A 24879-nucleotide genomic window follows, 5' to 3' on the forward strand; every position below is an offset into this window, starting at 1 on the left:
TATTAAATGGCCTGTCTATTGATTTTTTAGCACTTCTCTCCACTGTAGCTAGGGGAGCAGTAGATGAATCCAAACTATAAAGCAAAGTGTGCATCTGAGACTGACAGATCTAATAAAGGACTGATTCACTATGTCTGCCAAGGTCGGCTTGGCAAGGGCTTTCGATCCTCGTAATACCATTTCCTAACCGTTGTTTGACTGGGTATCCTTTCAGAAGCATGGCAATGTGCCTTCCTGTCCTTCCAACTCAATCACTCAGCTTTTCCTTCTTGACTGTTATGATGCAGGCAATACTTTGAAAGATTTAAATATGCATTCTTTTTCAGCTTTCCAAGTATATGACTTTTATTCTAGTTGGCCCAAGAATTCATCAAACCTGGAGAAGATTAAGACATGTTATTGCAAAGAGGATGATGTAATAGCTTCTGACATGGAAAATAAGCTTTTTCAAATTCCTTAAGTTTCCTTTCAGTGTATCAAGAACACTGTGGATGAAGAAGGGAAGAAGTCAGTAATTCAGTCAGAAATCTGTGTTCTTATTTTTTCTTCCTTGGGCTGCTGCTCAAAAACATAAGAGAGAGTAAGTAAATGAAGGTGAATGAGGCCAGAATTGGACTTTGGTGGCTGCTTCTCATTTGAGACTCAGAGCCTTGCAAGTTATTCCTCTCACGACCTGATGAAGTAAGTATTATTCTTCTTCTCATTTTGAAATTTGAGGCAAGTGGAGATGAGTAATTTGCTCAAGATCATACAGATGGCACAGAATCTGGATTTGAACCCAAGACAGCCTGACTAACCATTCTTAACCACAGTACCACACTGCCTCTGTGTACTGCATTGTACACATAACAGTGCTAAAATTTAAAAAAAGAAAAGTTAATTAAAATGATGAAAAACTGGAATAAAGTCAGTAAAATTTTAATATTTTGCATTTATAGAATAAATGAATTTCTGATCATATTGTTATTTAATGTGCTATTGGGGTATGACACTTGCCATGCTGGTGTAGCAGTCTATTAAAATCTTAAAACTTTGAGCAGATATGGAGATTTAATTTGTAACTTGAATTTCTCTGTTGTCTTGCTAAAAAAAATAGTTTGAGCTGTGTTTTTGCTCAGTTGCATCCAAGCCAAAAGTACACTTTATTACGTGAATCTCTTGAACAGTTTTGTTATCATTGATAATCACGAATGGTACTATAATTTCTGTTCTTGACGTATCAAGCACCGTAAACTTCTACATTAGATGTGTGATTTCCTCAAAGTTTCAGAAAGTGAATTAATTGCAACAACAGAAATGTTCGTTGAAGCTCTTTCAGATAGGGTACTTTGTTTATATTCTAGCCATTCCCTTAGAGATGGTATAAATATTTTATAATTGTTTTGGGAACAAAACTTTTTATATAGAGATATATTTTGAGTCTTCGTGTTATTTAATCCCACCATCCAACAGAATATAAACTGTCTCATCTAGATGTTATTTTCACTTTTAGGTGCTTGGCTCTTTATTTACATGTTTTAAAGGATTATTTCATAGTATTTGAACTAAATGAGACCTTTCTGACATCAGCTTTGAAAACCTGCTGGTTTGGTCCTCTTTTATTTAGTTTTTTGTAGACTTGATGTCTGTAGCCCGAGACGTGCTTTTGCTTGTAAACCTATAGTGTTACCAGTTTAATGACGCAACAGTTCAAGTAATCTTAACCTCCTCGAGTTAAAATGCTCTCAGGCAATTAAGCAGCAATTGTAAATCATTCGAATTTGGAAAAATAATCAGTGTCATCTGATAGTTCTGTGACACACGTTAGATATATTTTTAATGTCCAAGATCTTGGTTAGAAAATGAAGGTGAGCCCTCCATACAATTTTATGCATAGATAGCATCAAGCAGGAGAGAAACAAAAAGACTGGAGAATATGTGAATCCTGATTGCCCAGAAAAATAAGAGGAGGCAGAATTTAACTCTGAGAAAATCAATAAAAGGCAACATTTACATTAATTCAGTTACACAAATTGTGAAACACAAGTAGCACTTTTCTTTTTACTGTGATTGCATGAAGTGAACATATTTTCAACATCTCATTTGATAAAAACAACTAGAGGTTTTAGGCAACTTAACGTGACTGAATTAACCAAATGCTCTAATCCAGTAGTGCCCCCTTATCTACCGGGAATACATTCTGAGACCCCCAGGGGATGCCTGAAATGGCAGATAGTACCGAACCCTACATATACTATGTTTATTCCTATACCTACGTACCTATAATAAAGTTTAACTTATAAATTAGGCACAGTAAGAGGTTAGCAACAATAGTTAATAATAAAACAGAAAAATTACAACAACTTACTGTAATAAAAGTTGCCATGGATTTTAGCAACCTCAGCATATGATTTTTTTTCCTTATTGAGAACTTTCACCTTTTCACTTAAAGGAAGCACTTTACGGCTTCTTTTTGGCATATCCGGATCACCAGCATCACTACTCTTGCACTATGGGACCATTATTAAGTAAAATAAGGGTTACTTGAGCACAAGAACTGTGATACCATGACAGTAGATCTAATAACTCAGGTGGCTACTGAGTAACTGGCAGGTAGTGTATACAGCATGGATACACTGGACAAAGGGATGGTTCACATCCTGGGCACGATGGCGTGAGATTTCATCAGACTACTCAGAACGGCGTGCAATTTAAAACTTACGAATTTGTTTATTTCTGGAATTTTCCATTTATATTTATATTTTATATTTTACGCCAATTGACCCTGGGTAACTGAAACCACAGAAATTAAGACCGTGGATAAGGCTCCCGTGGTGCTTTTTCCCCACCTAGTTGGCATTGACTGCCTGCACTGAAATATTTGCTGTCTCGTCTTTGTAGTTTTGCCTTTCTTCATACAGATATTTTCACTATCACCAATCATTCACTATTTTGGCCATGGTTGATTCAGTTTCTTTCCAAGTATCTACGATTATGTGCAAATGATGTCAAAATAAATGTTTGTGGTTCAATTTTTCAGAAAAATGTCCAAAAGTTGGACTGGTAAATCATGCTGTTGTCAATAATACTCATGTGAAATAGCTGAAAATTTCATCATCTTCAATAAATAGTCAGGATGGCAAGAATCATACAGGATCTAACACAGATTGTTAACTTTATGAAAATAAGTTATGGACTATGCACCAGTTAGGATTAGGTTTATCTGCAACTGATGGAAATCTTCTAAAAACAGTATCTTAAACAACGTGGAAGTTTTCTTTCTCAGGCAAACAGACTCTGAGTGTTACCTGTCCAAGGTTGACCTAATGGGTCCATGATCATCAGGTATCCAAGTGCCTCCTCTCTTGCTGCTGGGCCATAGTCACCAAATGTCTTCAACCTCACGGTCCAATATGGCTGAATAAGCTTCAGTGTCTTGTCTACGTTCTAACCAGTGAAAAAGAACTCAATAAGGGCGAGGTTCAATTATGAAGGAAGAGAAGAGAAATGTATACTGGGGGACAATTTCCATCTCTGCCACAAAAAATATCAACCCAAGTTATCTCAAAGTACCAAACTTAAAGGTACAATACTAAGTTTTAAAAAATATTGATATTCATATTTTCAATGGTAAAGCTATAGAGCATTCTGCTGCTTGTGCCAATGATTTTACCAAACAATTTAGACATCATGAGACATTTGTAATGCAAGGTGTTTTTAATTGGGAAGAAAGCCTTGGAGAAATTTAGAATACAAGAAATATATGAAATGTACTTTTAAATTATTGTGATTTTAAAGTATATTTTGTGGGAAAACGGTGATCATAAAGAATTGAAACTTCAGTCAGAAGAGGTTGAAGAAAAGAGTGCAACTAAATTTTATAGTTAAAAGATTGCATTTATTAAAAGAAATTGTTTAATATTAAGAGGATCTAGCCCTGGCGGTCTAGTGGTTAAGATTTGACACTCTTACTGCCACAGCTCAGGTTTGTTTCCCAGTCAGAGAACCACACCACCCGTCTGTCAGTTGTCATACTGTGGCAGCTGCATGTTGCCATGATACTGAAAGCTACACCACCAGTATTTCAGATACCAGCAGGGTCACCCATGGTGAACAGATTTCAGCAGAGCTTCGACTAAGATAGACTAGGAATAAGGTCCTGGCCACCCACTTCTGAAAAAATTGGCCGTGAAAAGCCTGTGAACAGCAGCAGAGCATTGTCTGATACAGTGCCTGAAGGTGAGAGGATGGTGCAAAAATACTGGGCTGGGTTCTGCTCTGCTGTCCACAGGGTCACTAGGAGTCAGAATCAACTCAATGGCATTAACAATAACAACAAGTATTAAGAGGGCATGGCAGCACTATGAGGACAGGAATTTTTATTTTGTTCACTGGCATATTGTTAGCACCTAGAATAGTGCCTCCAACAGAGATGGGGCCAAATAAATGTTTGTGGCATTATTGATTAATTGATTAAATTAGATTGAAAGGAAAAGAAGAAATATTTCAACATATGAATTACAAGTAGGTTCCCATAAAAGAGAATACATTCAATACTAAGTGAAAAAATACAAGAATGTCATCAAGCATAGAGAATGAGGCCAATCTTTCCTCAGCTTGTTTGACAGCACACTATGAGAAAACTGTGCACGGAAAGAACAACTTATGTGTACATGAGACCCATTGAAAACGTCAAAATATATCCTAACTTGAAAGAAGCTCATCAAAGTAGGAAATATGACTGGGATCAACTTACATAAAGGTGTAAAAACTTTTCTGCAGCAAGTCACAATAAAATATATGGCCTGGTCTGCAACAGAAGCATGAAATTGTGGGAAATTTGATGAAGTACCTGTGGAATTTGAAGAAGAAAAGCACAGAAGTTTGTGCACTTACCGTTATGCAGGTTGTTTGAATTTATAAGAGAGAATGTTTTGTTAAGTAAAATAGTTGTGAAAGGGTCTCGTTTTTGTCACGTCTTACTATGGCATCACTCATGAGTATGCAAAAAGATGAACAATTGTTCAGAATATGTAAGCAAAACAAAGGCATTAGAAGTGAGCTATGAAAGTCGTAGACATGAGTTGACGTCTGCTTCATCTCATGTTATTGGTGTAATTGAGCCACATCTGGAGATTACTGAATCTTCACATACGCAGGTGACTGGGGAGTCAAGTCTTTGGCTGACAGATTCCCAATGTGAAATTATAATTTCTTTAAATTACTTTTTAAAAAACATCCTGTGCTGTTATTAGAATTCTTTCTCATAAGCAATAAAGTAAATTACATTACAGACCTTTTTTCTTTGCCTTCAAAAGAGAAGTATTATTTCATTTTTTTGTCAGAGAGATAATAAATATTTTTAGATGTCTTTGGGAAGAAGAGAAAAAATGTATCACAAATTAATCTCTAAAGCTTTCAAATACACACGTCTTCTCTTCAAAAGAGGCAAAATGTCATGCATAATGAATTTGTCTTATTTCCTGGAATGAACTCTTCTACAAGGCAACACTAGGATGTTCTTTTGGAGCAAGATTTTGTCTGTTTTGTTCACTCTACTCCCTGGACCTGGAACAGGACCTGGAACAGAGTAGATGCTCAATAGACATTTCATGTGTGATTCATTGATTGAATAAATGACTGAACAGCTAATTATATGCATATGTAATCCTAGAACTCCAATTTTACTAAAATTCTGCAAATCCTAACTTCATCTATGAGTGTATCAACATAATCATTTTTTGCTTCTGATGTATTTAATATGGTATTCACAATAACGCTCAGAGTTGGCACTTAATGTTTTGAGTTGGACAATGGCTATAGCAAGAGCAAATGAGTTATTTCCATTCCACTTTATCTTTCAGATTACTTAAAAAATACCATGGAGAAAAATAATATTAGTGGCTAGCATTGATGGATATCTGGAATAACTGGTAACCAAATTGATGGAATTGGAAGGGCTCCGTGGCACTGGGAAGAGATTTGCCACATCAGCGGAGAGAAACTGATGCTTCACTAATCACATCCCTAAGAACTTATTGCTGCAATTTTCATATATTCCCATTATTCCCATTTTAGATTTTAGCCTCTCACTTCTAATATACACTACTTTGGTTATATCAGCACCACTGCTGGGAATGGCGCTAGAGAAATGAATATTATTTTATTAAAAGCTTCCAGTATTATTAAAGTTAATGATCCACTGGAAAGATTACTTTGACCTTTCGCATAAAGCTTTTGCTTTGTTTTGTTTAAAGTCCTTACGGAGAGTAACCACCACTCCCAGTTCCAAGGAATCACATTCGCTTCATAGACAAACCTGAATTCTAAGCAATAGCGTTAGGCATCTCGGGAGTGGGAATATAATTCTTGTTTTTAATTGATAGGGGAGTTAAATTACATAATAGGACTGAATGGCCAGTTTCTAAAAAGTACTTTACCAATTGACCTTAAAGAAAACCCAACAGAGTTGTGGTGCAGCTCTCTACTGAAATTATTCTCCCCGAGGAGACCAACGGCTGCTTTGCCAATTTTCTTCTGATCGAAAAGTTTATAATGCCCCTGTTAATTTTATAGTATTGCACCTCCACTCTTCTCTTGAGTTTTGTATTTTTCCTTTGTGCCCTTCACTCCTGATGTTTTCACTTTTATCCTTCACTTTTAGATCTGCTTTTTAATCAGTCAGTATTTGTTTATATTCAGTTTCTGTCTCCCCCTACATCATTTTTGGGTTTGGGGTGTTCATTTCCTTACTTGACTTCATCTCCCATCTATGATGTGACTCTACTCTCCGTGATTCATGATCCCCTCCTGATTCTAGTGTGGCTTTGCTCTCATCCTAGAATGGAGAGGATGGCATGGCATGCACCATCCTGTCACATTTCTATGTGACATCTTCTCATGTCACATCCCTACTTGCGATCCTTTAATACCTCCTCAGGATGTTGTTGAAATTCCTTAACATTTCCTACAAGACTTTCCAAGATAGAGTTCAGCCTCACCTCTCCAAGATCACATTTCTTCATTTGATCCCTAGCAAGATTGAAATATTTTTAGTTCTCCAATCTATTCTGCTCTCTCACCTTTCACATGTGCTTCTCCCTGTGCTGACAATACGCTTCTCCATGATGGATAATGCCATTTACCCTCAGGGCTTAGTTTATGTGTCCTGTCCCTCTAGAGACCTTCACTGTCATCACATGGCTGGTAGGTGGTCCAGTTACCTGCTCCCTGGCCCCTTGTACTTACGACTGTCAGAGAACAACTTAACCCCTCTATTTTAATTACCTATTTACTTTATTGCCCACTGATTTTAAATTTCTTGAGGACAAGCCCTGTGACTTGTTCACTATTTTATGTGTAGAAAAATGCCAGCACAAATTAAGGAGGCAATAATGTTTTCATAAATACAAATGTCTGTATTTTGTCTTATTTAGCATTGTATTCTAAGGACTCAAAATCGTTACTATTTTTCTTTCTAATTCCTCTAGATTTCTATGATTTTTTTCCAAATACTTGAATTTAAGTTTATGGAATAGAAGGCAAATAACTCATTTAAGGCTGTTTTAAATTATGATTTAAAATATAAAATTACTTTTGAGGGTCACCTTGACCATCTCCTGTAAATTTTGGATATAGGTCACTCATCGTCATTAGTTCCTGAATGGTGTATAATTGTAGGTTTACATTTCTGGTCCAATATTTAAGAGACTGTTTTTGAGTTGTTAAATGATTGGGATCCTTCTGAAATATTTCTTCTATAAATACATAGTTTTATTCTTTTGAAGAGAGAATGTAGGCAGCAAGTTTTTGACACTTTGAAATTTGTTTAGGTTTTTTGGCAAAATATGTATATATATATATATTTTAAGGGTCAGGTGCACCAGTTAACTCTCTGTTTAAAGGTTTACAAAATTTGATAAATAGGAAACTCTGAATTTTATTATTCTAATGTTTCATATCATTATATATATTCTATATAATTGGTTAAGGAGTGAGAAGTGTGTATTAAATTGTGCCTATGTCAAATTATCACTAAATGCCCCAAATTTTTCTTTATGTATTTTGATAGACTTCATGAGTTTCATCTCTTGTTATTTTAATGATCCTCTTCCATCCATGTTAAAAAATCTACTTTCTATTCTACTTTGTTCAAATTAATACAACTATTTGTCTCATTTTTCTTGATGCTGCCTAATACACCGTCATGCATTGCTTTATGTTTCACCTTTCCATGCTGGTTTGTTTTGGTTATATCTCTTTAAGTAGAGATCGTTTAATTTGGAGTCCTGTGAGATGTCCCTTCCACCTTTCCTCAAGGCAAATGAGAGGGGATTCAAGGAAGCCCCTTAAAGAGGTTGCCTTGCATGCTGGGGTCTGGGGCACAGAGGTTGCTGACAGAAAAGCCGAAAGACTGGCTGCCTTGGGAACAGCTTGTATTGCCAGATGTCTTTGCAAGGAAGAATTTGCACGGGCTTCCTGGGGTCTCCTGAGGGCCACACGGAAGAGACATACTTGGAGCCACCTTGCAGGGGCCATAGGCTCTTGAGAGAGTGGACTAGGCCTCAGAAAATCAGGATGAAGTCATGAATCTCTAGGCAGGGGAGACCTCACTTGTGTTAAAAGAGCAACAGCGGGAAATCCTGTGACCAGTGGTGGAATCGCATAGAAAGTACGAACCCACTCCATGAGAAAGCGTCAGGCTTAAATCCCTGCCAAGCTCAGAGGAAACCAATGCCAGATTACATTGGTGCCTGTCAAGTGAGAGCTCTCTTGGACCTTACTGCTCTCTAACACACCACCCCCAAATCTACAAGATCTAGAGGCAGCCTATTGATGGAGAAGAGGAACAATGCTATTAAGAAGGGGGTGACCAGAGCCCTCCTCACACTGCAGACTCTGAGCTATTCCTTAGCCTGAGCCAGGAAGGGGGAAGCTTTAAATGACGTTTAGAGTCTTGAGTATTACTTGGAAATGGTCATTTAAATACCCAGATTAAACATTTTGTGACTAAAAGTGGCCAAGGACCTGTTATTTTCTAAGAGTGATCAGAAAAGTCATGGGATCTGCTTAGATTTCTTTGAAGGGACAGAGAATTAGATTTGAATGACAACGAGGGAAAAGAATAAAGTTTCCTCTTACATTCTGAGGGAATAATCATGGCTCTCAGTGATGTTATTGTTTTCCCTCCATGTGTTTTCCTAGCTCGCTGATTCTCAAATGTTGCTGGGTACCAGAACACCTGGAGAACTTAGACAGCACACAGAAGAGCAGGCTGGTTGAAGGGGTTATACCAACTTCCCAGGTGAGTCTGATGTCAGTCAAAGTTCGATAACCACAATCTCGGATATATTATATGGGGAAAGCGGATGAGCCCATATGCAAATGAAATCAGAATCCCCTCTGGAAGCTATCCACAACTCTGGTCATTCCTGTGTTTCTCAAATTGCCGATTCTTCCTGTCTATGTTTCAACAACCTTATTCCTGTTTCTCATTTCTTTACATCCTGAAAAACTAACGTCCTGCTCACCATTCCATAATCAGTCCACCTCATTTTGTATCGCTTTATCATGATTAGGATGCTTCATATTCTCTCGTAATCCTATGCATCATCAGGCAGTACGATGAAGGCCACAGAGAAGAACACTGGCCTTGATGCAGTGGCATCTTAATTAAGGGAGATTTCCCCTCTCTTTCTTTAGATTTATTATCTTAATTTTTACCGAATATCCTTTCATGTAAGTATAATTTATTTTACAAAACCTATGTCTTGGACAATGAGGCTTTTTAATTTTCCATTTCAGATAATAATATTTTAGATAATACATTTGCTGTATTTATGGATGTCTCAATGAATTGTGTATTAGTTTCCTGTGGCTGCTGTAACAAATTACCACAAACTTGGTAGCTTAAAACAACAAAAATTTATTCTCTCTCAGTTCTAGAGGCCAGAAGTCCAAAGTCAGTTTCACTCGGCATAAATCAAGGTGTTGGCAGGCTGTCGTCCCTTTGCCTCTTTGAGCTCCTGTGGCTGCCAGCATTCCTTCGCTTGTGGCCACATCATCAGCATCTTCAAATCTCTCTCTCTGCTATGTCTTCACGTTGTTTTCTCTTCTACGTGTGTCTGTCTCAGAATTCCCTCTGCTTCTCTTATGAAGATACATGTGATTCCATGCAGGGCTCACCAGATAAATAAGGGTAAGCTCTTCCTCTCAAGAGCCTTAACATAATCGCATCTTTTGCCATCTATGGTAATATTCACAGGTTCTAGAAATCAGGAAGTGAATATATTGTGAGGGGCCATTTTTCAGCCTATCACAAATTGCATTGCTGTAATATTACAAAGACTTCTGTATATTATTTTACTGTGTGAATATACCAGTTTACTCATGTTGATGGGCGTTTGGGTTGTTTCCAGCTTTCTGCTATTGCAAGTAATGCTATTCTAAGCTTCTTGTCCCTGTCTCTTGTTGTACATATGCATAAGCTTTTCTAGCGTATATGCCTAGGAATAAAATTGCTCGTCACAGGCGCATATGAATGTTCAAGTTTTGGGGGTAATGTCAAACTGTTTTCCAGAATGGTTTTGCTAGTATACCTTTACAATGACAATGTAAAAGAGATCTTGGGAAGCTGTGTCCTTCCTGATTCTTGACATTGCCAGCTTTTTAAAGTTGTGTAAATTTAACGACTGCAAAGTGGTGTCTCATTTCAGTCTTGATTTACCTTTCACTGGTCAGTAACAATATTGACTACCACATAGTTATTGCCCTTATGCATTTTATCTGCAGTTAAACGTCTGTGTCTTTTATCCATACAGTTTCTGCTTTTCTTATTGATTTTTTAGGAGCTTTAAAAGATACATCCTTTAAAGGAATCTTTTGTCGTTGCAAATGTGCAAATGTTTCCTCCTGCATTATAGCTCTTCCCCACCTCCTGCCTCCACTTTCCTTAAGGTGTTTTAGATGAACAAAATTTCTCAGTTTTGATATAGTAAAACTTATTTTTCTTTGTTTTTGGTTTTTGTAAATTAAGAATCTTTCCCTACTGCAAGATCTTAAAATATTCAACTATATTTTCTTCTAGGAGTTTTATATTTTTGTTTTTGCAGTTTCAATCCTCATTCCATGTAGAATTGATTTTTTTATTATGGTGTGTGTTAGGGATCAAATTTGACTTTTTTCCACAATGGATAACTTTTGTTTCCAACTCCATGTATTCAATAGTTTCTCCTTTTCCCACCTCTGGATATGCCAAATTTCCATACTGGAGTAGTTCTATTTCCAGGCTTCTGTACTCTATCTGTTCCATTGGTCAAATTGTCTATTATTATGTCAACCATTGTTGTAATTATCATGGTTTCGTCATAAGCCTTGATTGTTAAAATTTCTTTAAATTATTTTTAGATTAAAAAATTCCTTTTAATATGATCTGTGGATGAAGTATATTTTGTATGAGGCATTATCCATTTTAAATATTTTCCTTTTTAAAAATGTATTTGTAAAAGGAGTGAAATAAATTCTGAAACCAGTCATTTATTCAATATTCTATATGGAAGAAATAAAAATATCTTAGTATTGGTACCTTTAAGATATTATTTCTAGAGTCAGTATATTTTATTTTTTTTTTTAAAGATTTTATTTTTTCCTTTTTCTCCCCAAAGCCCCCCGGTACATAGTTGTATATTCTTTGTTGTGGGTCCTTCTAGTTGTGGCATGTGGGACGCTGCCTCAGCGTGGTTTGATGAGCAGTGCCATGTCCGCACCCAGGATTCGAACCAACGAAACACTGGGCTGCTTGCAGCGGAGCGCACGAACTTAACCGCTCGGCCACAGGGCCAGCCCCTAGAGTCAGTATATTTTAAATTTATGAACCACAAATTTCAAATCCCAGGTTTCCATTCGCTAAGGAGACTGTTGCTGCCTGTTTGTCCAAGTATAAAATGGACCTGAGGCAGCTCATACCTCACAGCGAATTTTTGGTAATAAAAATGACAGATTTAATATTTTCCCATTAAATGATATTCACTTATTCAGTATTCACATATGCTTGAAATTTTAATCTATTCTAGATAATTGAGCTCCAGCACATTAGCAACATTTACTTTTCCTTAGGGGTACATTCAAAGTAGTTTCTGATAAATTGGTTTGCCCGGAGAAGATTCTCGTGGTGAGAGGAAAATTACTATAACTTGATGACTGCACTTTTACAGATCCAGTGACACTTGAAGGAAGACTAACTAGTTGAGGATGACAAAGAGTATGGCTGCAAGTCCTTAGTGTAAACATGTTCTCTAGCCTTCCCTATACTAGCACAGCTTAAAAACTACACAGCTCTTTTTGGACTTAGCTGGCACCAGCTCTGAAACTAATTGCTGGGAACCTAGACCTCCACTGAGGCCATTTGTTTGAACAAAGGTTTTTGAGGAGTCAGGTGATAAACAAAATTCTGATATGAAATATCACACCTTAAATCCATCCTCTAGATTTTTCCCAGTTCCTCAGTATAAAGTTGAGATAGGTATCATTAACAACCAGCTCAATCCCAATATCAGCATCCTGACCAATACAATAAGGCCCATTTAGTAGGAATAGCCAGATGGAAACTTCTGGAGATGCCATCCCCACCAAAATAGTAGCAGCACTGCAATTCCCATTGACGAAATGACTTCTACGCTCTCTGCCTGTTTCACTCAAGCCGAGTTCAGAGTCTCAGATGGAAGCATCTGTTTGGAGAAGCTGAGATTCTGTGCCCACAACTTAGGTGCTGGGAGTGGGAGGCAGAGAAATGCCTTTTTGGTCTTTTTGGGTTCCATAGTGGGACATAGTTCAACAAAATGCATATGATGGGGAATTCTCCAAATATACAAAAGTAGTTCAGTTTCTAGGCAGGCAAAGAAACGCAAGTATAATTTGCCCCAAATCACAGAGCTAAGTGAAAGATCTGAATTCACTGTCCAATTCCAAATCTTTCTACGCTTCAACACTGTAACCCTTATTAACTAAAAGACCAATGGTAGACATTGTGTATGATTAGGTAAATAATCTTAATACTTTGGATTTACATTATTTCTCAGCAAACAAATTCTGAACTACTTTAACACTTGTTTGCCCTTTAAAAACTTAGTAGTTTGAACAAATTTATTACCTTATTTAATAGATGACCAAACTGAGATAAAGAGAAATTAAGTGACTTCCTCATGGCCAAACAGTCAGTAGTAGATTTATCATTATTTGTTTTTCCTAACTCTGGTTCAACCCACCGGTGTCCATTGCCTGCCCCCTGAAAGGAAAAAGATGTGGCTACAAGCTAAATACATTGAAGGTGAATGATATGTTTTCCTCCCCAAAATTTTATGTATGATGCAGGGGTTAGTATAAGGAAAAATGAAATGTAGGAGGTATAGCAAATAATGGATTTGGTCAGACTGCACTATGAGAGGATTAGAACTGAGTTAAATTATAATAGCTTTAAGTAATGCAAAGTCCAGCTTAAATGGAAAGGTGCTCTAAAAACTTCTTGGCATATTTCCACTTTAATAATCCAACACCATCTGTGAAAACAAAATGGTATTATATGCCTCCACCAAATGGATTATGTGTTTCTTAGCAGACACCTGTTCAGAGCTCTTAGGTATTAGGTGACTCAGGGATCTAAAACACATCCATATCTATCGATTGATCCTAGATATTGAATTTAAATGTCAGGAAATACAGTGGCAGTTTTAGAGGAAAAATATAATGAAAAAATATAATATATTTAGTTTTAAACTCTTTGCATTTGAGATTATCAAAAGCGAAGTCTTAATTCATTTGTACAGAACATCTAACTTATGAAATGCTTTCACACTATGATCGCACAGTGATGCAGTGGGACAGTGCAACTGTGTGGTCATATGTTATGGGCTAATACGTCACAGAATCAGGGAGGGCCCCTCTATCCACTGGGTTGCACAACTCAGGGCCTCTCTATAAAAGGTGTCCAGGCACACCCAACTGAATGTGGTGGCTCTATATTCATTGCTGGAACTTAGATATTGTGAAGTCTAATTTAGAGTTTTCTTTCCCTTATTATGTACTCTTTAGGGTCCAAAGAAGAATTCAGAATGAAGATAAATATAGTCTTGAATTTTGTTATAATTTAATTTGTACTGTAGAAATACATTGAGCTTTGAAAAACACATTTAGTGATTCAAGAAGAAATAGCAAAAATTAAATAGCAGGGAACACTAACTGCAAGCAAATGTAGCCCACACTCCAGTAATACTTTAGAATGTAAAGAAATCAGAATCACCCAGGACTCAGATATGCAGGAGAATGTTTTTCAAATTTGGGTTTGTGTGCATGCACGTACCGACACACTCGATAGATGGTCAAGGACTTAGGAGCAATTCGGCATCTCTTGAAAGGGCAACATATTTTGTGGTAAAACTGTCTGAAGTAAGAAATAACACTCATTATGTTTCTTGAGTGCTTGGGGTCTGTAACAAGCATATTCCGGTGGATATGGGTGTAGAGAAATGCATGAAGAGAAATAAAAGCAGGTGTGGGCAGATGTAGCTATTCTTCTGTTCTTTATGACAAGAGGAGAGGAAAGGGGTATGCTAGGGCAGTCCAGAAGAAACAAAAAAGTGGATGGAAGTTTCCTCTAGACATTCCCTTCCACTTACCTTACTGGGAGCCCCACCACCCAATACATAGTCTTGTGAGGAATGTCTGGGAGAAATGACTTTGAGCTAACCTAATAATGCTACATATGTAAATATCCTCCATTTAGGTAATATATTTGTAATTTGGAGCAGTGATGTAGAACATATTTTGGGCTAGGTACTTGAGCACATCTAAGCTTAATAAAAAAGTAAGAGAAAGTAGAAATGGCCCCTGGTCCTGGAATATAATTGTCCTTGTTTGTCAAATCTCATTCATGTTTTAGCAAAGAGAAGAGACATATGGAGATAAGTCTTTTAAGGCCAGAAAAATGTTTGAAAATGGCTATTTTAAGACTTTTTACTCCAATACAGTGTATCCTGGCCTTTAGTGTTTATGGGAATCACCTGAAACAGTATAAAAATATAGATTCTTATGTTTCACCCACAGAAATTCTGATTCAGTGGGTCTAGGGGAGCCCAGGTATTTTAATTCTTTATTCAAGCTTCTAGGAGATTTTGAAGCAGATGGTCTTGAGAACATGTGGTGATCCCACATCCACAAAATTCCTGTTTTGTTCAGCAGGAGCTAGGCTCTCAAGTGTGTGTGCCACAGCTCTAAGTCTAATATTTAAGACAGAGGTGGTGAACTGAAAAGGGATTGATTGCAAGGAGCGGAATAAAAATGTTTGTCTGTATTGTGACAGCTGATCAGAGGAGGACTTGCCTTTGAAAGTAAAAAAAAAATGAATTACAAGAAACTGAATCTTATATTCTTTTGTCCTAGTGGATTGCTTTTCCTGTATTATTTATCTTTTGAAATGTCTCCCTTGGTCATATCATTAGCACTAACGGTTGGCAGCTGGGGATTTCAGTGAGGTGCTTTGTCAATTACAAGTGTTGGAATGTACAGAAATAGATAAAATTTGGGGTAATGTAAACATCCATCCAAAGAGATAGTATTTGAATGTGTCATTTTAATAGAATATAGAAAGATGGAGATATTTTTGTACCTCAACTTCCAAGGCATGTCTATTTCTACTATAGATTCTCTGAGGAAAATATGTTTAGTATTTTTTAACTATTTGCTTACAGTTTATAAGAGAAAAGCACTGCTTCTCAGAGAGTTGAAAATAGTAACTAAATATAAGGTTACCTCATAGCTTTCTGGACACTAGCTGTGAAAGAAGAGTTTTCAAGCAAGTAATAGGCTATGGATTTGAATTTATTGACTTAATCAGAACACTACTAAGTAAGAAAAAAAATCAACCAAACCAAAAATACATAGAAAACTATTACAATGTGACATTTTCTTTATGGACAAGAAAACAGGACAAGAGTTTTTAAGAATATTACTGTATATACCATTAAAATTGCTTCGAAAGGAAATTCAGAGGAATAGAATGGTATGATGGTGAGATAAAAAATGTTAAAGAATAAAATGGAACAAGGTCCACTGCAATATGTAGCAGGGGGAAATGGAATGTGTGGTAAAAGAAAAACAAAGTAAATCTAAGAAATTAGGCCAATAAAACACCAAAACAATGATTGAGAATGACCTTGCAAGTCCCCACAGAGAGGTTAAGGATGCTCCTGAAGATAAGAACCCGTGGGGCAAACGGACCAAGCTGATTCCAGGGAGAGGCCTGGAAGGAGAAAAAGGGAAACACTGGGGAACTACAGAGCTGGGAGGGATTTAAAACATCCGTCACATTCAGCCTAACACCTCTCCTTTAAGCTGATAGGATACTGCCACAGGTATCACCTAGAAGGCCCTCTCTGGTCCCTATTTGTGATTCACAGGAGACATTTTTAATAATCTCTCTGGACCCATCTTTTATATCTAGTACTGTGTCCTGGTCTTAAACTTCATTTTTTACTACCCTATTCCTACCTCTGCCTCATACCCTGGACTTGACAGTTATACTAAGGCTTTGGCTATGACTACGCCCTGCTCTCCACATTCAACCAGTCCTCCTTGGTATCCCCACATCCTGACACAACTTCAGCTCTTCACAGCCACCCCCACCGCCATTTGCTTTTGCCCCACGACCAAGACTTACATAACTTCAACCTATTGATTTGAAAGCTAGACAAATGAAGCCCTACAGAAGTTAGGTAGTTACCGAAGTCACTCAGCCAGTCAGGAGACGTTATCCAGATCTATTTACATCCATGACAGTTCTATTTCTACCTCCAGTTCTCTCTTCAGTCCTAACATTGCCTTAATGCATTTGGCAGAAACGTTTGTTTAAACTCTGGTCCTCCTCCTCGCAATTTTGTTTTCTTCAGCTCACCTAGCAGCTATTTCAGGTGGTCAAGAAGGGAGTCCAAACAAGTCTCTGTAACCTACTCATCATGATGGTAATGTGATCCCTTAGAAACCCAGTCCAGCTCAAGTTGACCTTCAAGGTGATTTGTGACCTTGCTATTCAAAATGTAGTCCATAGACCAGCAGCATCAGCATTACCTGGAGCTTGTGAGAAACGCAGAATCCCAGGACCACCCCATCCACTTGCATCAAAATCCATATGTATCCTTTGCATTGATTACATTGATATTAAGGGAAGAACGAATACACAGGAAGCTCATCACTTTGAATTTTGCTAGGAAATGTATTACAGCAGTAATTTTCCCCTACTCTTTTTTTAAAACTTATTTTATTATTTTTGCTGACTGTTTTTTCACAGCAAAATTGAGAGGAAGGTACAGAGTTCCCATATACTGTCTACCCACACGCATGCACAGCCTCCCCTATTATCAATATCCCGCATCAGAGTGGTCTGTTTATTACTATTGATGGACCTACATTGACACATCATAATCATCCAAAGTCTACAGCTTATATTAGGGTTCACTCTTGGTGTTCTACATTCTATGGGTTTGGACAAATGTATAATGACGTATATCCATCAATACAGGATCATGCAGAACACTTTCACTGCCCTAAAAATCCTCTGTTGTCTGCCTATTCAGCCCTCCCTACGCCCCCAAACCCTGGCACCTACAGATATTTTCCACTGTCTCCATAGTTTTGCTTTTTCGGGAATGATATATAGTTGGATTCATACAGTATATAGCATTTTTTTTCATATTGGCTTCTTTCACTTAGTAATATTCACTTAAGTTTCCTGCATGTCTTTTCATAGCTTGATAGCTCTTTTTTAGTGCTAAATAATACTCCATTGTCTGGATGTACCACAGTTAGTTTATCTATTCACCTACTAAACGGCATCTTGACTGCTTTCAAATTTTGGCAATTATGAATAAAGCTGCTATAAACATTTGTATGGACATCAGCTCTCAACCCCTTTGAGTAAATATCACGGAGCACAATTGCTGGATCACATGGTAGGAATGTGTTTAGTTTTATAAGAAACTGCCAAACTGACTTCCAAAGTATCTGCGCCATTTTGCATTCCCGTCCGTAATGACTGAGGTTTCCTGTTGCTCCACATCCTCCTCAGCATTTGGTGTTGTCAATGTTTTGCATTTTGGCTGTTCTAATAGGTGTGTAATGGTATCCCCTGTTTTAATTTGTATTTCCCCGATGACATATGAGGTGGAGCATCTTTTCATATGTTCACTTGCCATCCGCATGACTTCTTTGGTGAGATGTTTGGTAAGGTCTTTGACCCATTTTTCAATCGAGTTGTTTGTTTTTTTATTGTTGAGCTTAATTAAGAGTTCTTCATATATTTTGGGTAACAGTCCTTTATAAGATATGTCTTTTGCAAATATTTTCTCCCAGTTTGTGACTTGTCTTCTCATTCTCTTAATATTGTCTTTCACAGAGCAGAAGTTTTAAATTCCAGTGGAGTTCCATTTATCAATTATTTCTTTCATGGATTATGCCTTTGGTGTTATATGTAAAATGTCATTGCCATACTCAATGTCATCTAGGTTTTCTCCTATGCTATCTTCTAGGAGTTTTATAGTTTTGTGTTTCACAATTTCTAGCAAAGTTTTTGAATAATTTCTTTTATTATTTGCAATACCCAAATAATGACACGTGGGCCTTTCTTACATTACGTGGGCTGCTTGAGTGAAGGTTTCAATCATTCTTCCTCTTTTGTTAGGTACTTGTTACTGTGATTCATGCCACTGGAGGATTTAAATGCATTCTGACTCATTAAAGGGAACAAGTTTAGGATGTGCCAAATATGTTGCATGTTTTAAAAGCCAGCATATGCTTATATGCATAAACATGCTTGGTGTAAACAGTCCACAATGCGTGGTATTCCTCCTTTGTTCAGCAGTAACTAGGCCCTTAAAAATGTGTGCTCCACAGCTCTAGGGTCTAAAATTTAAGAAGGAGGTGAGAACTTGAAAGGAACTTCAAGGAACCGAATAAAAATGGTTGTCCATATTGTGAAGGCTGGCAGAAATCGCCCATTTCAGTTTTCTTCTCCATCATATCCCACATTTCATAAGGACAATTTGGGTTCATAATTAGCCACTGTCTTCTAAAGCAGAATTGCCTTTTAAGATGATTATGTCTATTTGGCATCTGGGGAAGCATGAAGAGCTGAGAAAGCATGAAGATTCCTGATTCAGGTCTGGCCGTGCTAACTTCATATGCGCATTACAGGCAAGAAATTATGGCCTTCAGCCTCTGCTCGAGGTCGAGGGGAATTGGGTGTCTGAAGCAATAAAGGCAAAGGGGAAGGAAGGCCTGTACAGAGCACGTTTGATATATGCATCCAATGTTTTGAAACTCTGGGCAGACTATCAAAGTGTAACTCTATATGTAATCGCAAAGAAAGCATAAACAGAGCATTTCCTTTTTATTACCATTTTTACTTATTTCTCTCCAAACTATAAATACTAAGAACATTTTCCTTCCTTCGAAGTTATAAAATTAAATGTCCTAGATGCTTCAAGTGTAAATTATGCTGCAATAGACTCCTAAAAGTCCAATTTAAGTGCTCAGGATCTTATTCTGGGTTCTAGCAATAGAAAATATCAAGTTTCCAATAAACTTCAAAGATTGATATTTTGTGTACTGGAGGGATTAGAGTCATTGCCTTTTATGCACATGGTTAGCTTTCATTAGTTTTAGCTCATCTCTAAAATTTCAGGAAGAATGACTAGTTTCACAGAAATGCTACTTGACTTAGATGGTTTGACCAATCGAGGGGAGACAACGCAAGGTAGGCTGAATGGCGGGGAGGTGCTGCGGGGGTTGGAACTGCCTGGAAACCAGAGAAATGAGAGTTGCTTTTTTGTATGCTTTGACAATTACTGTTCCAATTGTTCCACTTTTGCAGTTCATAGCTATAGAGACTTCAAGAATATATATATGAAAAAGTGTCGCTCCAAGTGACTGTTTAAGCCACATGTGCCTAAATTTTCAGCAAGACCATGCACTCAAAATCAAGCCTTGAGTGTACCAGTTAACAAAAAATTAAAAAATGAAGTTTTGTCCATAAAAAGTGTTTCGCCAGCTACGGAAGACTTGGATGCAAGACACCGTGGGCACTGCATGGGGATTGACTAGAGAGCAGGTTTTGCTGTCAAGCTCCTGATTGCCTGATTCAGGTAGAAATGGAGAAGCATTTCCAAGCCCTCAACTTGGTTTTCTGCTATACATCTATTATTTTCTGAACCAAATTCTTTAACGACGCTAACTTCTAATCCCGAAAATAATATATTACCCTGGTAGCCCTGGAGGTGGGCTTCAGGGTACGTATTACTCCAGCCTACTCTCTTATGTTTCTTTCTTTCTTTACTGTGCCTCAGTATCTTTAACACTGGACCATTGATAGTGTCCAAATTGAGGTCTCAGTTGTGAAGCTGGGAGAGTTAACAGTAGGAACCAGGAGAAAAGACATCGTCAAGATCTAGAGAAGTGCCAAGGATCAATAATGGAATGGCAAGATTTTAAGGAGGGAAGACAATAGTGAACTGTCAGCATTTGGGTGATGTTTCCATGTTCAGATGTGATAGAGTGGTACAGAGTCCAGAGAAGGATGAACAGACAACCAAGAAATCAACAGGCATAATGATGATAATACTACATACGTTTACTTTATGCTGCTAAATTCACCAGCTACTTTCACACTTCATCCACCTTGACCATGCAGTCACATTTCATACAGTTGACTCACTTTTTTAGAACCACAAGCCTTCTGGATGAAACTTTGCATACCTTATTTATTTAATATTCCAGAGAAGACTATACTGGCTCCTATTTTTATCCCCATTTTCCATATCGAGGAGACTGAGGCTCAGAGAGGTAAAGTAACTCTTCCTGTGTCACACATCCTGGTCTCTCTGATTCTAGAATCCTAGATTTTAACCAACGTACTTTGCTGCCTCTTTTATACTGGATTGACAAGGAAGTGCTATATAAGGATAATGAAACTGGATGTCTCTATGAAATATAAGATTAGGCTTAAAAGAATAGTTAAGTAAGAAATCTAGGAGCACAGAAGCTTGGGGTCAGATGTGAAGTGTTGATGATGACAAAAGAAAAGAGAGGGTGACTGAGATGAGAGGAGAACATTGAGGAACATGTTTTTGCATGCTCTGTCCAGTTGGTTGTTGATATGTCCTAGAATGGTTTTCTCAAAATGGGTGTGTAAGATGAGCCATTGAAATATGAAGAAAATGTGAGAATGTTAATCTAATAATAGTTAAATAATATTTATCAAAGAAGAAAGATATTATTTTACTAATATTAAATAAATGGATTAATCCTGGCTTCTTCACTTAGATGTACGTGAGATGATGATATATAATCTACATTTCCCAATATATTCTGAAAGAAAAGCAGAAATTTCACATCATAGAGGGAGTTGACAGCATCGCACAGTGTACCTGTGCCTAGTGAAGTAGATTTATGGATTCTAGTAGCTGATCTTAATTACACTGACCTTTCCCCAAGTTGACAGGTGGTTCTAAAAGATTCCTGCAAAGAAACAATGGATTGAAAAAATTAGTAACGCAAGAACAAACAAAGGAGACAATGGAAGAGCTGCTGCCATTTCTACTCCAAGTTGTCTAAGTGCTTGGTCAGCACAATATAAAGTAAAATAGGGATCATTGATCACGCTAACATCTTCATACCCCATTGCTCTCATTGAGAGCATTAAAATTTTGTACATTAAAAAATGAAATAATATGAATGTGTCATTTTATGTTCTCTTTTGGTCTAGAATTAAGCTGTGGCCTTGGAGGGAGGCCTGACAGATGTGGGATGGGATGGAGCATTTCACTTGGGATGGTCCCATGGGCAGGGGCAGCTTTGGAGGCAGATTTTAGGAATCAGCATCCTTGGTCCAGCAAGTGGAGTAGGTGGTGGAAGTGGCCAGTGAGGAGCAAGCAGGAATAACACACAGCACTTCTCATATGCGGTGGGCTGAGGAGCTAGGCAGTGGTCCTAAGCACTATGGATGCTGTGAGTGTGTGCTTCACAGAAGGTCAGCAATGGATTGTCTGAGGAGAAATTTGGATTTCTATTTGTTGGGTGGGGCAAATTCTCTATTTTCCCCCTTCCACAGTCTTTGGAAGGTAGAAGGGAGGGGTAATGGATTGATTTGCGTCTCCCCTTTCCCTCCAAAGATATGTTCAAATTCTAACTCCCAGTACCTGTGAATGTGACCTTATTTAGAAATAGGGTCTTTGCAGATGCAATCTAGTTAAGATGAGGTCATACTGGATTAGAGTGAGCCCTAATCAAAGGAATGGTGTCCTTATAAGAAGAGAAAAATTTGGGCTTTTGGGGTTTTTTTTCCAGCTTTACTGAGATACAGTTGACATATAACATTGCCTAAATTTAAGGTGTCCAAAGTGGATTTGATGCACATATTTTTTCAGAATGATTTCCCCCACAGTGTTAGACATAATTACCTTTTTTGTGTGTGCGTATGGTAAGAACATTTAAGATGTATTGTCTTGGCAACTCTCAAGTGTACAATACGGTATTGTTAACTACAGTCACCAGGCTGTACATTAGATCCCCAGTATTTATTCATTTTATAACGAAGTTTGTATTCTTTGACCAATCTCCCCATTTCCCACACTGCCAGCCCTGGTAACCACCACTCTACTCTCTGTTTCCATAAGTTTGGCTTTTTGAGATTCCACACATGAGTGATACCATACAGTATTAGTTTTCTCTGACTTATTTCACTTAGCATAATGTTCTTAAAGTCATCCACGTTGTCTCAAATGGCAGAATTTCATGAATAGGAAAATTTGGGCACAGAGCTAGACATGCAAGGGAGAATGCTGCAGAAGATGGAGGCAGAGATTGGAGTGAAGTACCTATGAGCCAAGGAACATCAAGGGTTGCCAGTAACCCCCAGAAGCTAGGAGAGAGCTGTAGAACATTCTCCCTCAGAACCTCAAGAAGTAACCAACGCTGCCGACACACCTAGATTTCGGATTCCGGCTTCCACAACTGTGAGAGAATAAATTTCTGTTGTTTTAAGCCCCTTAGTTTGTGATAATTTGTTATGTCAGCCCTAGGAAATTAACAGAATGGTAGAGATTAGCTTTGTGTTTTGATAGGAAGTTAATTGACTTGCCCATTACACATCATTGTTAAAGGGCAGAATCAAGGCTAGCTACATGAACTCGGACGCATCACTGGGCTTCAATTTCATCTAGAAAAATAATGTTAGAAGCTAGAGGCAACTTAAACTTTCCTTAAACTTCTTGAAGTCAAAAAAATATGCGCTTAAATGTGCTCCTTTCCCCCTTCCTTCCCTCTTTAATAATAAACCAATTAATTATTGCACACTGCTCTGTTTTTAGCAAGAGTTAAAACAACATAATTGTTGTTTATGCTCCACCTTCTGGAGCAGCAGTTCTAAAACCCTAGTGCACATCAGATCACCTGGAGGCCTTGGTGAACACAGGGCTGGGTCTCACCCTCCAGAGTTTCTAATTCAACAGGTCTGGGAATTTGCACTTGTAGCAAGTTCCCAGGTGATGCTGATGCTGTGGTCTGTGTACCATACTTCGAGAAGCACTGCTCTAGAATATGTTTTCTAAGCATCTTCTTCATTTTGGTTTTGACCTGGGACACTGCGATGTTCTTGTATGTTAGTGCAGTTGTAACCTGTAGCAAGACAGGGTTTGCAGATGTGTTGCAGCTGCAGATGTGTTGGTCAATTGGATGGCAGAAGATGAGGGCATTATCTTCTGATTGCTTCTATTATGGAAGTAAAATAGGGAGTCATCAGCTGAGAGTGAGGAGGACAGGGAAAAGCACTGGATGTTTGAAAAAAAAAGTAATAGCTGTTAAATTGTCACCATGGAGAGGGGGAGATTCAATTGATGAGAAAATATGGTAAGTTTTCTGTGCAGTTGTGGAGGTTCATGGTTAGCGGTTTAAAGTGAGATGGCTTGGCAGTCTGGATGGTTTTAGTCAACCACATGTGCCACTCATGTGCAGTCATGAGGTATGCAGAGATTTAACCTAACTAGAGTTGGGGTTTTGGCAGGTAAATGCAATGGAGGATGGATGTCAAAGAGCTGAAATTATACTCAAGGAAATGACCTTAGCAATGGACCATGGGAAGTGAGGCCTAAGTAGGTAGTGAAAAGGTGACCAAGTTAATGGACTGCATTCAAAGTTGGAATGAATGATTGTTGGAACTGGGGTATCCGAAATAGAGAAGGCAGTAGTTAGATGCTTAGATTGAGATTTTTGTAGGTGGTTGAGTAGTATTAATCATTTAGCTGCATATAATAGCAAACCAAAGACTGGCTATATGGATAAGTGTTAAATTTAATTTTGTCACTCATCAAGAAGTCCCCAGGTAAACAATCTAAGGCTGGTGCAGTTACTCATTGTTGCCATCAAGGACTCAATTTATATCTCTCTCTTTTCCTCTCTCTCTCTTTTATATAATGATGGATGCAGTTTGTTTGCATACTTATTTTATTTTATTTATTTTTAGGATTTGTGGGTGTATGTTCATGAGAGTTATTAAACTAGATTTTTTCCCCTTTTTTGTAATATCCTTTCTAAAGTTTTGATTTAATAGTATTTAATAATATGCTGACCCTACAAAAGAAGTCAAGAAGGTATTATTTTCTTTTCTCTGGAAGGATTTGTGTAAAATTAATATAATATTTTCCTTGAGAGGCTGGAAGAATTCCCTGATGAAGCCATTTGGGTCTGGAGTTGTCTTTATATAAAAGTTCCTTAAATAAGGATTCAAATTTTCAAATAGATATAAAACCATGCAGATTTTATATGTTCTTCTCATTTTGGTAAATTGTGTTTTTCTAAAAATGT

General features: G+C 37.6%; 1 long non-coding RNA gene across 2 annotated transcripts in view; it reads left to right on the plus strand.

Annotated features, from left to right (window-relative positions):
* LOC139083524 (uncharacterized) overlaps window positions 1–24879 on the plus strand; it is an 80893-nt gene that overhangs the window by 13300 nt on the left and 42714 nt on the right. Inside the window, exons 1-2 of one of the 2 annotated variants that reach the window (XR_011540324.1) lie at window positions 488–681; window positions 9184–9283. This is a non-coding gene — a long non-coding RNA (uncharacterized lncRNA). Of the gene's footprint in view, window positions 1–487; window positions 682–9183; window positions 9284–24879 lie in introns of those variants that run through there. The other variant, XR_011540323.1, reaches the window with a different exon arrangement.

This window comes from Equus przewalskii, chromosome 5 (assembly GCF_037783145.1).
Source record: "Equus przewalskii isolate Varuska chromosome 5, EquPr2, whole genome shotgun sequence".
NCBI lineage: Eukaryota > Metazoa > Chordata > Mammalia > Perissodactyla > Equidae > Equus > Equus przewalskii.